This window comes from Rana temporaria, chromosome 7 (assembly GCF_905171775.1).
Source record: "Rana temporaria chromosome 7, aRanTem1.1, whole genome shotgun sequence".
Classification (NCBI taxonomy): domain Eukaryota; kingdom Metazoa; phylum Chordata; class Amphibia; order Anura; family Ranidae; genus Rana; species Rana temporaria.
Window position 1 is genome coordinate 182,352,482 of NC_053495.1, and position 11,483 is coordinate 182,363,964.

Consider the following 11,483-nt stretch of genomic DNA (forward strand, 5'->3'; position numbering starts at 1 on the left):
ATAAGCCAGTTAAAGGGGTTTTCCACCTTTTTTTTTAAGTTTATTAAAAGTCAGCAGCTACAAAAAGTGTAGCTGCTGGCTTTTAATAAACAGACACTTACCTGCTCCACGGCTCCAGCGACGCGCCGGTCGGGGCTCCGCTCCTCGCCCCCCCTCGCCGGCCGGCGTCTTCATTCTTAGTGTGGGCACCCGGCAGTGACGGCTTTCGGCTTCACGGCCGGGCACCCACTGCGCATGCGCGAGCGGCGCGGCACCGTCCGATTGGACAGGCGCTCGCCTACAGGGATGGGCTGTGAAAAGGCGATTAAGATAATCGCCTTTCCAGCCCCTCGGCGGAAGGAGGAAGTGGGACAGGAAGTCCTCTTCTCCTGAAGCCCCCACCCCCCCCCCCCAAAAAAATTACATGCCAAATGTGGCATGTAAGAGGGAGAGGAGTGGGTTAAGAGGAAGTTCCATTTTTAGGTGGAACTCCGCTTTAAAGTATATATAAAGACAAAGCTCTGAACACCTGTCAGTTTGTATTTCTGTCTGTGCCCCATTAGGGAGATTCACCCTCTCTATGTGTCCCATTTACTGCTATCATCGAAAAGTGAAATTGAAAGAATCTGTAATTTTAGATTGTCACTGAAACAGGATTAAAGGGGAAGAATTAGAGACTTATATGGCTATATATGTAATTGCCATCATCCCTTGAAATAGAATACAAGAATAAACCTCAAATTATGGGATTTGGTTAAAGGCAATTGAAAAACAAATAATATATTGTTTAAAAAACATATATAATTTTATTACAAATGGAATTGGATCCAAAAATGGAAGCAAAAAGACAAGACAACAAGTGATAATATCACATTACATAAACATTGATATGATCATATCGTGGTACTCCCAAGCTACTTGCTGTTCCTTCATCGGTGGATTCTGATGAGATAGTAGATGGGGACATCCAACGTGTTTCGAAATGTGCAAGTATAGGCAAAATCTTCTTCAGGGATTAATACCACTTCTGAAAAAAAATAATTATATTAAGAAAAACAAATATAAAGGTCATAATGGTTAAGTCCATTTAGAGGCAAAACACCCAAATAGTTAGGCACCACAATACCATGCAAAAATATTTGAAAAGGGAAGGGAAGGGAAAAGGGATTTTTACGGTGCAAGAAATAATCATGTAGTGATGAGAAAGAGATTGTTTTAATCCAAAAGTATAAAAATATTTTATTTACATATAGACCGTTTAAAAACTGATCCTGAATAAGTCTATACATAAACTGGCATATCACAGAAAAGTGGATGGTGATCACAATTAGCAGGTTGTAGTCAAGCCAAGATGGAAGAAATCACATGATCCCGACATGTTTCGCTAACAAAGCTTCTTCAGGGGTATGCGAAGGCAGTTCATGCTAATATTTACAACTGTAAAGGTGCAACAACACACAAATTAAACAGTACAATAAAAATAGAAAATTAGTCCACTAAATGGTCATGGGTACTGCTAAAGCCATCCAAGAAAATTATGCTTACCCGGCTCCTCATTCAATCCACAATCCACCACCAACTATTGCCCCGGATCAGAACAAGATCCCCCCCGTAAATATAAAGGTGATTTTTGACCGTTTATGGACATGCACATATACATTTACATTATCTTGTCTTTTTGCTTCCATTTTCGGAATTTTTATCTAATTCAATTTGTAATTTCATGATATATGTTTTTTTAAACAATGTATTATCTCTTTTTCCAATTGTCTTTAAAAATCCCATAATTTCAGTTTTTTTCTAGGATTAAAGGGGTTGTAAAGGCTTGTGTTTTTTCACCTAAATGCACCCTATGCATTAAGCCCCCTCAGCCCCCCCCCCCCGTTTTACTTACCTGAGCCCATTCACCTGCTGTGCGGGTCCCTTGGCTTCCTCTTCTCCATGGAGTCTGACCATTCATTGGCTAGTTTGTATAGATTGATAACAGCGCAGCCATTGTCTCGCTCTGCTGTCAATCACATCTAATGACGCGGCACGATGGGGGGCAGGGCCGAGTGATACAGCCAGTGGCTATAGCTGCCAACTGTATCACAGGAGCACGCCTGCAATTTAACCCCCATGGGACAGCGCTTCCCATGAAGGGGGTTAGCTCTTGCGGGGAGCCGAGACAGCTGCCGAGGGACCCCAGAAGACCACTCTGTGCAAAACGAATTGCACAGTGGAGGCAAGTATAACATTTTATTTTAAAAAAACAAAACATACAACCCCTTTAAAGGGGAAATCCTCCAATGGAGACACTAGTCAGGGATTCTGTCACTTTGGAGGAATTTCTTCTTACTTTGTTTGGCTTTAGGAAAGGAAGTGAAGGGAAATCTTCCCAGGGGGAAACAGATGACAAAGCAAAACTGACGGGTTATAACCCTTCCTTACTCTATTCAAAAAGGGAAAAACATTTTTTGCCTTTAGTTCTACTTTAAAGTGTTATGCCACGTACACACGATCGGACTTTCCGACAAGAAAACCGTGGATGTTTTTCCGACGGATTTTTGGCTCAAACTTGGCAACACACGGTCACACAAATGTTGTCGGAAATTCCGAACGTCAAGAACACGGTCACGTACAACACTACGACGAGCCGAGAAAAATGAAGTTCAATTATTCCGAGCATGCGTAGGATTTTTGTGCATTGGAATTGCATACAGACGATCGGGATCGGAATTTCCTACAAGAACCTTTCCCGTCAGAAAATTTGACAACCAGCTCTCAAATTTTTGCTGTCGGAAATTCAGACAGAAAATGTCCGATGGGGCCTACACACAGTCGGAGTTTCCGACCAAAAGTTCACATCAAACTTTTCTTGTTGGAAATTCCGATCATGTGTACGCGGCGTTTGGGTTTGTTCCCAGCAGAACATGGTGTGGCAAACCCGCATTCTGTGCTCATTTTCCGCACTGGCCCAGATTCAAGTAGAATCGCGCAATATTTGCGTGGGCAAAGAGCAAATTTTTTTCTCTGCGCCCACGCAAATATTGCGCTTTGCCCGCGATTCACGGAGCAGTTGCTCCGTAAATTGCGCGGGCAATATGCTAAGCAGCCGGGCGCAAGGCTGCCTAATGTAAATGATCCCGCCGGGGGCGGGAATCATTTAAATTAGGCGCGCTCCCGCGCCGAGCGAACAGCGCATGCTCCGTCGGGAAACTTTCCCGACGTGCATTGCGGCAAATGACGTCGCAAGGACGTCATTTGCTTGTAAGTGAACGTGAATGGCGTCCAGCGCCATTCACGGTTCACTTACGTAAACGACGTGAAATTTGAACGTCGCGAGCGGGAGGCGCAGCTATACTTTAGCATTGGCTGCGCCTGCTATTAGCAGGAGCAACCTTATGCTAAAGGCGCCGTACGGAAACTCCGTACCTTGCGTACGCAGGGCCCGCGCAACTTTTGTGAATCGGTGGTAGTATGCAATTTGCATACTACACGCCGATCACAAAGGCCGCGCCCCCTAGCGGCCAACGCAAGAATGCAGCCTGGGATGTGAAGGCATAAGGAGGCTTATGTTTGTCACATCCTAGGCTGCATTCGGTGTAACGAGGTTCCTGAATCAGGAGCACTTGTTACACCGGAGCAAGTAAGCACTTGCGCCGCGCAACTATGGTTGCGCGGGCGCAAGTGCTCCTTGAATCTGGGCCACTGTGTTCAAAACGAACTGCACCTGTGATCTGCAGCGGAGGTCAATGCAAATACCAATGGCACTCCAAATGCAAGTCAAAAACACAGTGCATTTACATGTACCTTATGGCATGCTACAGAAGTACCATGCAATCCAGTTGCATTGCGTTTTTTAAAGTAAGGCATGCACTACTTTTGGTGCAGCGCAGTGCGATTTCAGAGTATTCAAATTAATAGGGCTGAAAATGCACTTCACTCAAATTGAGCATGTTCCAGTGCGAATCCTGGTGTGATTCGGCCCTAACTCCAGATTTGTTTTTAAATAATATACTGCATATGGGAGCTGTGCAAGCAGTGCTTCAATGTATTTTCCGCAATAGGAGATTATGGGGCCCCTGGGCAATAAGAGATTATGGGGCCCCCAGGCAATGGGAGATTATGGGGCCCCTGGGCAATAGGAGATTATGGGGCCCCCAGGCAATAGATTATGGGGCCACACAGTATACACACACACAGACACACAATATACACACACAGTATACATACACACAGTATACACATAGGCCCGGATTCACGTAGAGCGGCATATATTTGTGCGGGCGTATCGCATCTCATATGCGCTACGCCGACGTAACACAGAGAGGCAAGAACAGTATTCACAAAGCACTTGCTCCCTTTGTTGCGCCGGCGTAATGTAAATTGGCCGGCGTAAGCCCGCCTAATTCAAAGTAGGAAGGTAGTGGGCGTGATCTATTAAAATGAAGCATGACCCCATGTAAATGAAGGGCCGAACGAACGGCGCATGCGCGCGCATGATCAGAATCACGTTGCATATACTCCCTAAGATACGACAGCTCAATGCCTACGACGTGAACATAACCTACGCCCAGCCCCATTCACGTACGACTTACGTAAACGGCGTAAAATACAACGGCTGTTCCCTGGTCCATACCCTAACATGACTTACACCTGCTTTATGTGGAATAACTTTACGCCGGACGTACGCCTTACGTAAACGGCGTAGATTACAGCGACGGGCGCAAGTACGTTCGTGAATCGGCGTATCCCGGTCATTTGCATATTTGACGCGTAAATCAATGTAAGCGCCCCTTGTGGCCAGCGTAAATATGTGCCCAGGCTCCGATGGCGTAGGAAACTTACATCGGTCGGATGAAGCCACATTTCAGGCGTATCTAGTATTAAGAATAAGGCGCATAGATACGACGGCGCATCAGTGCACTTACGCGGCGTATATAAAGATACGTCGGCATAAGTGCTTTAAGAATCCGGGCCATACTCTAGGGATTTTTTTTAAAACACAGATCTTTACATACTGTCCCTGGTTTTACTGAGGCTGGCAACCCTGATGGGGCCCCCTAGTGGCATGGGGCCCTCGGGCAGTGCCCAAATGGTCAGTCCGCCCCTGGGCAGCAGACATCAGTTGTAGTCAAGATATCAGAATTCTCATCACTTGCTGTTGTAACTGATTTACGTCCTATGAACCCTGCCATCATATTACATGCAGACCATTGTATGTAATATGGTATTTCTAGCACCCTCCTAGATGGGATTAGGAATTGATGGTGCCAATATTATAAAGATTTCCAAGGAACTGACAGCAAGCACATTTATTAAAGGGGAACTAAACCCATCAATGTACTTGTTTCCAAAACAGTTACGTTCAAGGCATACTTTGAATACTTTTCATAGTTGCTTATGCTGTTAACTGAACCGTCAAACCATAAAATGGCTGGTGATAAACGGATCACATGTGCAGCACTATGGCAACTGTAGATTAAACAGATGCTAAGATGGCAGCTTCATTAGCTGTAAAGAATAGGAAGGTTTAGTTCCGCTTTAATATAGTACAAAGTGGTTTGCACAAAATGAAGAAACTCTGTGCAATAAGATTGATTTAATCTGGAAATCTGGAAGTGGAATGGTTGCTATGAGTTAATGTACTGTAACCAAAAGTGGTAAAGACTTTACATGGAGGAATTTATGTTAAATGCTGCCAGGCTTATATAAACACTTCCACATGCTCAAGTTGTAGATTCAATAAAACATAATTAAATGTACTTTTGCGAACAGCTGCTACTCCATGTTTTACTCCATGTATTAGCCTACTGTAATTGAATGCAACAGAGTCTGCTGTTCTGCTCTGTCCATCCTAAGCCTCGTACACACGATTGGACTTCCATCAGACAAATTTGTGGATTTTTGTCCGAAGGGCGTTATTCGTGAACTTGTTCTGCATACAGACGGCAGAACTTTTTCATTCAACATGCACCAAACTACATGGTTTTTCAGATCTTTAGCGCCACCCTTTGGGCAATTTCTGCTAATGTTGTCTGATGGTTAGCATTGGTTCTGAGCATGCGTGTTTGTACTTTGGATTTTCGCCCGACGGAACACATTAGTTGTCGGACAATTTGAGAGCATGGCTATCCAACATTTGTTGTTGGAAATTCCGACAACAATTGTCCGATGGAGCATACAGACGGATTATTCGACAAAACACGTCCATCAGACAATTATTGTCAGAATATCCGATCGTGTGTACGGGCCTTAACACTGCATGCTTCTAGACAGGAAAGAAAGAAGAGAAGTAACCTCATTAGTACCCTGCTTCTCCTTTATTGTCCAGTCACAGGCTGGGCTGAGTTCTAGGTCAGCCTATATTGAGGGCAAAGAGGGACCTGGCAAGGCTGTCTGATAGGGATGTCTGATTCAAAAGGACCAATTGAACAGCTTTGGTAGATGGCAAAGTTTACTTGTATGAATTTCGGTGTTTACTTTTTACTGCCATTAGGCTTTAAATCCCAACTCTGGCTTGGACCAAATTATAAAATCTGTCATCTTTCAATGCATATAGGGGAAGCAGGGTGGCTACGTAGGTTGGCAATTCTGCCTAGCAGCACTAGGTCATTGGTTTGAATCCCAACCCCAGCATTACGTGTGCAGAGTCTGAATGTTCTCTCTGTGTCTGCAAGGGTTTCCTCCCATACTCCAAAGACATGCTGGTAGGTTAATTGTCTCCTTTTTAAATTGACCTTAGTTTGTGAGTGAGGGACCTTAGATTGTAAGCTCCTTTAGGGCTGGGAGTAATGTGATTGAAAAAATATATGTAAAGAACTGCTTAAAATTGACAGTGCTTTATAAATACCTGTAATAACTAAAAATAATACCCCCCCCCCCCCCATGGTATGGTACGGTTATTTAGTTTGTCTAGAGGGAATCCAATACAGAGTAATACTTACCCTAATCCATGATCCTGCAGCCTTCCTCCCTATCCGTTTCAGGGCAATGACTAGTACACCGAAGCCACGATTCTTCTCTGGTCGTGTTGGGGCCCCTCTCACTGACATTCTCACATACAATGCAGGTGAGTGGGTACAGTGAGAGGGATCCTTTTCCTCCCAAGTTGGATCTAGGCTGATTCTCCAGGCTTGTCCCCGGTTGTAGCCAGAACTCTACCTAAATGCAAATGGCTTTCTGGTAGAAATGTGATTGCATTTGTCTGGCCAGGGGCTGGGAGGCACAAGGAGCTCCTGGTAATATGCCCCCTGGAGGTGGTGTCCCAGGGACGCCAGAAAAACACTTTGGGTTTGGGACTCCACAGAATTTCACTGGCACTTGGTCACAGCACTTATTGCTTTTCTTTAACACACCTCTTGGGTAGGCCTTATGACTAGCCCAGGGGAAATTTTTATATTGACCAAAAGGTCTGCCACGTTTTTCTGCACTTGGCACTTTTTGTAAAAAAAAAAATCACTTTTTATCATGGGTACTAGCTCTGCATGTGTGTTTTTTTGTTTTCTCTCACAGAGATGGAGGTTGCAGGATATCTGGGTCTGCTCTGATGTCAGGGAGAAGATCTGTGGCCTTTAGGACTTTTTTCTCTTTCCAACCTGGGGAGTAAAGGCCCCGTACACACGACCGAACATGTCTGCTGAAACTGGTCCGCGGACCAGTTTCAGCAGACATGTTCGGTCGTGTGTAGGGCCGACCGGACAGGTTTCCAGCGGACATTTGTCCAGCCGACCGTTTTCCGGCGGACAAATGTTTCTTAGCATGCTAAGAAACATGGCCGCTGGAAGCCTGTCCATCGGACATGTTCGGTCGTCTGTACAGACTCACCGTACATGTCCGATCGGCCGCCATCCCTCGCATGCGTCAAAGTGATTTGACGCATGCGTGGAAGCTTTGAACTTCCAGGGCCGCACACGTCGCCGCGACGGCGTGGCCACGTCACCGCGTATCGTGTATGCGCGGATTTATGTCTGATGGTGTGTACAACCATCAGACCGAAATCTCCGGGTGGACATGTCCGCTGAAAACGGTCCGGCGGACCGTATTCAGCGGACTGTCCGTCCGTCTGTACGAGGCCTTTGGGAGAACCTTCCACCAAATACTTGGAGGACAGGCTCTAGCAGGTCCCCAAGGTGCAGGGTCCACCTGCCCTGTGAAACTCTGTAAAAAAATAAAATAAAACACCATAGGCTATGTGATAGAATGTTTTTGGAACCAGCCCAGAGTTCAGCTTTAAATCATGGTTAGCTGTGTCTCTGTGGTTATTATGTCATTGTTGTGTGTAGTGTGTTCACTAACCACAAGGTTCACACATAGAGCACCATCTGCTGATATGAGTGACCATTGCAAAGTGCTAGAGCTCTGTCAAGACCACTTTAAACACTTTTTAAAATTAAATGTGGCTGATAGTAAGCCCATAAGTCTAATGGTAACCCTGTTATGTCTTCATTGGATAGCTGTGTTGCTTAGAACATCTTATTGCACTAAGAAATTAATCTCAGATAACATACTTGTTCAGATTAAGAACATCTAAGGGGTAATGAGATGTAGTATTTCATAGGAAACCAGAATTGAAAACGTATTGCTACTACATGCTGAACATCTAACCCCATATTAGCTGCTGCTTTTCGTGAGACAGAGGTGGTCTGACTCTCCTATGTGCTGACAGTACAGAGTATTTTACCCCTTGCGGCAGCACGTAGCAGTTACAGCAAAGTAAAAGAGTCCCATATTGATTATTAACAGTACATGCATAAATAATTAACAAGGGTTCCATTGGGCTTGAAAGAAGAATTCCAGGTATGGATATTTTACACAGTTACATTGGTCCAGCTTGGATGAGTGTAACTATGCATATACCATACCTGGCCTATTCCCCTGGAAACTGGAAATCACTGTAGTAGGCACCACTTCTCCAGTGATCTGCACTTGCTTCCAGATCCAGGCACCACGAGAAAAGACTGCTCAATAAATGCAATGTATTTGCTGATTGAACCAGGTGGAGAGGTGGGGCAGTGATGTCACAATCTCCACCTCATCCAATTAGTGCTTTGCATTTATTGAGAAAATGTAAAGCATTCTCTGACTACCAAACTGGTAACCTTCTGTGTTCTAAGTAGCAGGGCGGCCATTTGGCTTGAGACCCGGTAGCTAGTGGAGATCACTGTAGTAGTAGTCTCTACTACAGTAATTTCCAGCTTCTAGAGCAGTGGTTCTTAATCTTTTTTGAGTCACAGACCCCTTTAAGAATATGATGAAAGCTACATACCCCCATGATAATACAAATTTAAATCGTAAGCATAGGCCAACAAGGAGCCAAGTGACACTAAGCGGTCGGCACTATAAGCAGTGGCAGGGTTTATTTTCTTTCAATTGAAAACCATTGATTGGGACAAGGGGGAAGGCTGTACAGTGATGTAAATGACATGAAACTCATCCATGGATCTCTTTGGGGTTCGTGGACTCCAGGTTAAGAACCCTTCTTCTAGAGGGATACCATAGGTATGCTATACGCATAGCTGCATTGGTTGTAGCTAGACCAGTGTTTCTCGACTTTTTTTCAGTCAAGGCACCCTTTAACCACTTACCCCCCGGAACATATTGCTGCCTAAAGACCAGAGTACTTTTTGCGATTCGGGACTGCGTCGCTTTAACAGACAATTGCGCGGTCGTGCGACGTGGCTCCCAAACAAAATTGGCGTCCTTTTTTTCCCACAAATAGAGCTTTCTTTTGGTGGTATTTGATCACCTCTGCGTTTTTTATTTTTTGCGCTATAAACAAAAATAGAGCGACAATTTTGAAAAAAATGAATATTTTTTACTTTTTGCTGTAATAAATATCCCCCAAAAATATATAAAAAAACATTTTTTTTCCTCAGTTTAGGCCGATACGTATTCTTCTACATATTTTTCGTAAAAAAAATCGCAATAAGTGTTTATTGATTGGTTTGCGCAAAAGTTATAGTGTTTACAAAATAGGGGGTATTTTTATGGCATTTTTATTAATATTTTTTTTACTAGTAATGGCGGCGATCAGCGATTTTTTTTTTCGGTATTGCGACATTATGGCGGACACTTCGGACATTTTTGACACATTTTTGGGACCATTGGCATTTTTATAGCGATCAGTGCTATAAAAATGCATTAGATTACTATAAAAATGCCACTGGCAGTGAAGGGGTTAACACTAGGGGGCGGGGAAGGGGTTAAGTATGCCTGGGTGTGTTCTTACTGTGGGGGGGGGGGGTGGCCTCACTAGGGGAAACACTGATTTTCTGTTCATACATTGTATGAACAGAAAATCAGCATTTCCCCTGCTGACAGGAACGAGAGCTGTGTGTTTACACACACAGCTCCCGTTCCCCGCTCTGTACCGAGCGATCGCGTGTGCCCGGCGGCGATCGCGCCCGCCGGGCACACGCACGGGAGTCGGGGGCGAGCGGGGAGCGCGCGCGCGCGCCTCCGGCGGCGCGCACGCGCCCCCTAGTGGCGGCTATACGATAGGACGTATAGCTACGGGCTCTCGCCCAGGAGAGCCGACCTGCCGCCGTATAATGACGGTGGCTGGTCGGCTACTAGTTAAAATATATAGACAATCTCAAGGCACCCTTTAAAAATGATGGACAGTCTCGAGGCACCGTTTAAAAATTATGGACAGTCTCAAAGCACCCCTTTTTAAAATGTAAAAGCTATTCTAATAAATGTTTTTACATCATGCAGAAACATCCACAAGTCCGAGTAGGGCACCCAACATTAGAGGTGATTTATTCTTCCAAAGCCAATACATTTTTGCAAATTGGTTCTGACTAGTAGCCAATGTTTCTCTTCTCCCTCAGTTTTTCTCCATCACTCAGCTAACGTGACCCCAATGCTGAGGGAAAGGGGAGGGTCAAACAAGGATGCCCATGTAAGCTGGAAGGAAGGTTGGGACTTTGAATGAAACATGCAACTAAAGGAGTGATAACGGACAATGGGTGTCTGACTAGTAAGATGAATATTGCAACTGTACTAGCTGAATCTCTATACCCAGTACACAGGACAGTAATACATAATAATAACATTTATTTAATATATATACATATAATACATTATAGCGTAAAAGCATTACAATACATGGTAATAGTATAATAAAATGTCAGGCAGATTAATCCATATATCACATGATAACCATATACATGTAATGATTGTTACAGCATAATACATTTAAAAATAGTAAAATGATCCCATGTGGTTCGTTGGACGAAAATCCAAAGTAAAAACACGCATGCTCCAAACCAATGCTAACCATCAGACAACATTAGCAGAAGTTGCCCAAAGGGTGGCGCTAAAGAGCTGAAAAGACACGTAGTTTGGTGTATGTTGGCTGAAAATGTTCTGCCCTCTGTATGCAGAACAAGTTCACGGCCAACGCCCTTCAGACAAAAATCAACGGATATGTCCGATGGAAATCCAATCGTGTGTACAAGGCTTTAGTGTAACTAAAAAGGCAGATTTCATTCAGCCACCGGCTTGTATCCAATTTT